The following is a 6000-nucleotide window of genomic DNA, read 5'->3' on the forward strand; positions in this document are numbered from 1 at the left end:
TTTTTTTTTAAACATTCTTTTGTACAGTAGCTAGGGAGATCTTTGGAGGGAAAGTATATAGAAGTGCTGAGTATTCTTATTATATAAGCAGCACCGTCATTACAGATTAGTATACTTTATAGATTCACCCATCCCTCAAAAACTATTGCATAGCTCCAGGCCACTCATTTTTCAGTTGCATGATCAATAAAGCTTTCTAACTATTCCCTAAACACATTTGAACTGAAATATACTCTGCTTTGTACGGGGCCATCTCCAGTTCCTGTCTACCTTAGCTCTAGTAACTTCGGAATAGGATGCTTGCCGGCTACTGTGTGTTCTAACTCTAGTGGTGGAGTGGGGATTCACATATGGAAGTTTTTACTGCAGTGCTGAATTCTGTTCTAGCTGCTAGGGTAGGTACTGAAGTTCTGCATGTGGTCCCTATGAGAGGCTAGATTAACCACTGTTATTTAAATATTTATTAAATGCACTTGTGTCCCATCGTGCTAGGTGCTATCCAAACCCAAAACGAAGACTTGTTCATACCATAATGGGCTCATAATTTGAAGGAAAAAAAAGTGCCATACAAAGGAGGAGGAGAGAATCAAATAGTCATGTGCTTTTAAAATTCAAGCATCATTGATTCTCATCTGCCCTGCACCCTAGCCTCTCTTAATTGGATGATCTCTTAAAGACAGACAGTGTGATACATGGGGGTCTTGCAGGAGAGATTATTGGCCTTCAAGGAAGTGTTCTATTCTATCCTGTACGCACAGAAGAAGTAGAGACCTTTGTGGGTGAAAATGACAAAAGACATCTGACTGGGATGATTTGCTAACTGGGTGTGGTAGAGGATGACATAAGAGAGTCAGCAAGCAGAGGCAAAGTTGTGAAGGGCATGAAAGGTGAGGACAAGAAACTTGAAGTGGTGAAATGGGGCCACTAGAAAGATTCTAAAAGCAGGAAGGTGATATGATCAGAGCAATAAACGACTAAGAATCTAAACAGGTTTATTTTATATGGGATGGATGTGAGAGAGAGAGCACGCACACTCAGGGCTGAGAGGAACAGGTTACAAAAATCAAGAGAGCATGGAAGGAAGGTCTGCAGGAGAGTTTTGATTGTCTGAAGCTCAGAACCATTGGTGATGTCCTAAAATATGAATGGAAACTGTTTTGTACAGGACAGAGTGGAAGAATATTCCCCCCCACCGGTAGCTATTTGGCATTTGCTCCTGGTATTTGCTGCAGTGGTGAAAGAAAACTTTAAAAAGTGGAAAGAGTAACTCTTACACCGCCCCTCCCCCCCCCCCCCCCCCCCCCCCCCGCCATTTCATAGAATCCCCTCAGGATAACACTCAGCACTTACACATTCAAAAGCAACTGTACAAGCTTTAAATGCAGTTGCCTCCTCTGTAGGCTAAACTACTTCACACCAAGAGTCCTGATATGATGTTGCCGTTTCACTAGCTTTACCATGAATGAGGAGAAAGAAGAAATAGGTTAGCTAAGAACTTGCATTTGGTTAGAAACAGACAGATGATGGGAAAACAATCTTTCTTATTCTACTTATTGGCCAAATATGATATTGGAGCCATTTGCTCCTGCCTTCGCACTGTGAAGACAGATCTGAGAAGCAATAAGGAGATGACTCTAGAATTATGGACTAAAACCCAAAGGCAGTGTCCAAGCATAAAGAAAGCAAACTTCCATGAATCAAGTATGCACTCAAGCGTGTTACACAAGTTTGTTCTTTCACCAAGGAAAGACACTTAGGTAACACTAGAAAAAAATAGATCTTAGTTATACCTAAAGCATAGCCTAGAAAAAAAAAAGGGGAAGGGGACCTCAATAGCTAGGGAGCCATCTCTCCAGTCCTCAATGAGAGATTTTATTTTAACCTTCTTGTACATAAGAGGAAATACTTCCACTCAATTATAAGACTGTAATTGAGTATGTGCCAAGAGGAAATGTTTGAAACAAAGTTTTTGTAATCCTTATATATAGTGCAAGCTAATGGTCTGAATGTTTGAGTTGTGTAATCATCCCTTGCATTCAGTGCATTTACAGTATGTTCCCGGATAGAGTGTTAAAGCTGGAAGTATACATATGCTTAAAAACCAGGGAGACTCATTAGAACATGATAATTAAAACTACTTGGAAGTCAGGAAGCATGGCTCCAAGTTCCCATACACAGCCTTTCCTCCAACCACTCTGCCTACACCTACAAGGCAAAAAAAAAAAAAATCTTTATTTTACGTTATACAATTAAAAAACCCAAACATCACAGAAGAAGTTTGATACAGAGAATAAAATTAATTTTATACACCAAATAAAATGAGTGACAAAAGGCAATAAAAAGACAGGAGCCAGAAGAAAAGAATCTTATCTCAACTCACCAATTTATTCCACTATTTCTATAAAGTCTGCCCATATGTCAGTGCATTTATATAGATTTTTTTTAAACCAGATCCTTTCCCATCTAATTCTTGGTTGGCTGGAAGAGTAAGGGGAATACCATTTACTTTGTGTAAAAAAAAAAAAAAAAAAAAAATCACTAAACTATGTGATGGCCATTACAAAAGGCAGAATGATACAAAATTACAGTTGACTATGCCCTCAGTGAGGGTTATTTATACTGTAAAGGAGTAACATTATTACAGTTGTCAACTAAGGCTTGGTCTACACTACCCCCCTAATTCGAACTAAGGTACGCAACTTCAGCTACGTGAATAACGTAGCTGAAGTTCGAAGTACCTTAGTTCGAATTAGTTCGAACTTACCTTGGTCCACACGCGGCAGGCAGGCTCCCCCGTCGACTCCGCGGTACTCCTCTCGGCGAGCTGGAGTACCGCAGTCGACGGCGAGCACTTCCGGGTTCGACTTATCACGTCCAGACTAGACGCGATAAGTCGAACCCAGAAGTTCGATTTCCAGCCGTCGAACTACCGGGTAAGTGTAGCCAAGGCCTTAAATGTCAGAAGTACCAAAACTAAAACAGGCAAAAGGACTAGCATTAAACTCTAATCAGTGCAAAAACAGCAGGGTAGTCAGCTGTGCTGGAAAACTGGAAATAACTTGGGTTTTGAGGGTCAAGTAAAGCAGATGAAGTCAAACTAGCTGGGTCTGGTTGCTGTGACCAGAGCTGTCCCAAAGGAAAGTAGTCCAAGGGACAGAGGTGACAGCTTTCTTAGAAGCTGTTGGTGAGCTAAACATCAGCAGCTGAAGCCAAATGCCTAAACACACATTCAAGCTGCATCTGTTAAGAGATACTAGCAGGGGATGCAATAGCCTCTACAGATAAATGCAGTCCTAGTCGCTTCTCTTAAGAGAGCCCTGAGGCACAAAGCCATCCCCAAGCAGTTGTAGCTAGAAGTTCCTTAAAAAGGCAGCTGCACACACAAACTACAATAGACATTGAAATTAAGTGGAGAAATCACTGGGCAAAGGACCTGTCCTTGCTCTCACTGCCATCAGTGATAGTACTTCCGTTAACAGTGGGAACAGGATCAAGTCATTTAAAAAGAAGTTAGATATTTTCTCCAATTACTTTCACAGGGCTCTTGCAAATGGAAATAAGTGCTCATGTCAGCAGCAACATAAAATCTAAGAGCCATTTGAGTTCTGTTGAGAGAGGAAACGAGTGCTTGTCCAAACATCCAAGTACTGAAAACATTTTCATAAATGAAATTACATTTCACACTTTAGATTCAGGGCTTCCTGTCCTACTTTCTTGCAGGCATTTAATGATTGATTCTAGAACTCAGAGGCAGTTTTGCTAGTGAACTGCTGAGAGTGTACTAAGAATATCTTGCCTCTAAACTGTACTGTGTGCAAAGATGAACTAAGCTCTTCCTTGCTGTGTGGTAAGGTAAACTGAACCCTACTTTGCTGCATAGAAATCATGTTCTCTTGTATGTAAACTTTATTATTGCTGGTCTTTGTCATATTGGACTTTTGTATTAAGACAGACCTCTGTTCCCCAAAGAGGTTCTCTGGTGTACAGCAGTTCACTGAGCTCTTTCTGAGCCTCCCAGTGGAATCCAAAGGCCTGCTGCCAAGTGGATCTGCAGGCAATGAGTCCTGAACCAGTGGTTTCACACTATCATCTATCACCTGATGCCAACTCAAACACATGAGAGTATGCACTATCTACTCAAGTGCTTGGTGTTTGTCCTAGGAAAGAGTCTCTGCCAGGGTGGAAGTGATATTCCATAGCACAACTTTCTTCACAGGAATCTCTTCGTAATTGCCTTATGGAGGAATGTGGGACATTCCCCATGACACTTGATGATACATGGTGCTATTTTGAGACATCTAGTATCCCTGCATATCCAGGCAGAAGGTGGGAAGTGTGCTCTTCTATGATGAATGTCTGCTTGCACCATGGGCACTATACAAGGTGGATGACATCCTGAAAAAGAGGTATGTTGTTTCAAGAATGGAAAAGAATCTGCACTTCATTGATTGCAAGGAAAGGATTTCAGAGCACAGAGACTGAAGTGTTGAGGCAAAAATGCACTGAAGACTGAGGGAAGCATTTCAAAGCACTGAGGCACATGTGTCACAGTGCTGAGACAAAGCTCTAAAGTACTAAGATGAAGTTCTGAAGAAAGACCTGAGTCCAGGGACCAAAGTTTCTATGCTGAACAGACCTAGAGAAGCAAACCAAAGAAAAATTTTAATATAAAAATAAAAATAAAAAATCTCAACCAAACCCAAAACAGAAAGCAGAAAACAGAAGATACAAAAAGCAGGTCAGAGCTGGATAGATCAAAGAGCTAAAACAGTGATCGAAGAGGCACAGCGCCTATGGGAAACTCCTTCACTAGCCGTAGTCAATGAGGAACTGATTGGAAGGTTCTAATAGCAACAGTACCCTTTCCCTTAGGGAACAAACCTCTTTTAGCACTTGGAGTTCTGCCCATCTCATGTTAGGAAGTTAACTGGGGAAATAAATAAATCAGGATAGAGAATCTTGCCTAGAGGATATATTTAGAAAGTATAAGAAGCTAAAAGTCCAAAACAAATCTGGGCTCTGCATCAGTAACTTACACAAAGCAACAAGAGGTTTCTCTGACACTAAACAGAATGTACTTTGAGCCTTAATTTTTCCATGAAGGAACTGGAAAAAGCCAAGTCCAGACAACATGGACACCTCAGTTCCAGAAGCCTGGTATACTTGTATGCTTGCCCCCTCTCTACAGATGTATTTTTACATTGTATGTGTCTGGTTCCTTTCAGTGAATAGTAACTTTTCTGGATTCTTTCATAAATCTTTTCTGGGCCACATTCTGGTCCTATTGAAGGCAGTGGCAAGCCTTCTAAGGACTTTATGAAGACATTGTAAACCCTGCTCCCAATAATGGAACTAGAGCACTTCTTTGAGAGAAGAAAAAACTGGTAATAGGTAAAGATAAAGCTACTTGCCTAGACCCAGTTTTGAATACTATTTAAGATGCATGCACATTTAAATAGTCATCTCTCTCTAAACAAAACTATTTTTCTTGTGCTACATGATCACACAATTTATATAGTGTATATCTGTGACGGGTTGGATCACAGAAACCCCCTTGGGAGCTGCCACCCGATGTGCAAAGACTACCCCTGCTTCTGTTTTCCCTGCCAGCTCAGGACTCCAGCACCCTGTCTTGCTGAGCCAGACACTCCTGTCTCGCTCTAACACAGACCCAGGGTCTGAATCACCTGTCCCAAAGCTGCAAGTTTACCTGAAAACAGCTCGCAGTAGCGCGCTTGTCTTTAGCACTCAGATGCCCAACTCCCAATGGGGTCTAAACCCAGATAAATCCGTTTTGCCCTGCATAAAACTTATGCAGGGCAAACTCATAAATTGTTCGCCCTCTATAACACTGATAGAGAGATATGCACAGCTGTTTGCTCCCCCAGGTATTAATACATACTCTGAGTGAATTACTAAATAAAAAGTGATTTTATTAAATACAGACAGTAGGATTTAAGTGGTTCAAAGTAGTAACAGACAGAACAAAGCAAGTCACCA

Source organism: Trachemys scripta, chromosome 5, assembly GCF_013100865.1.
Source record: "Trachemys scripta elegans isolate TJP31775 chromosome 5, CAS_Tse_1.0, whole genome shotgun sequence".
NCBI lineage: Eukaryota > Metazoa > Chordata > Testudines > Emydidae > Trachemys > Trachemys scripta.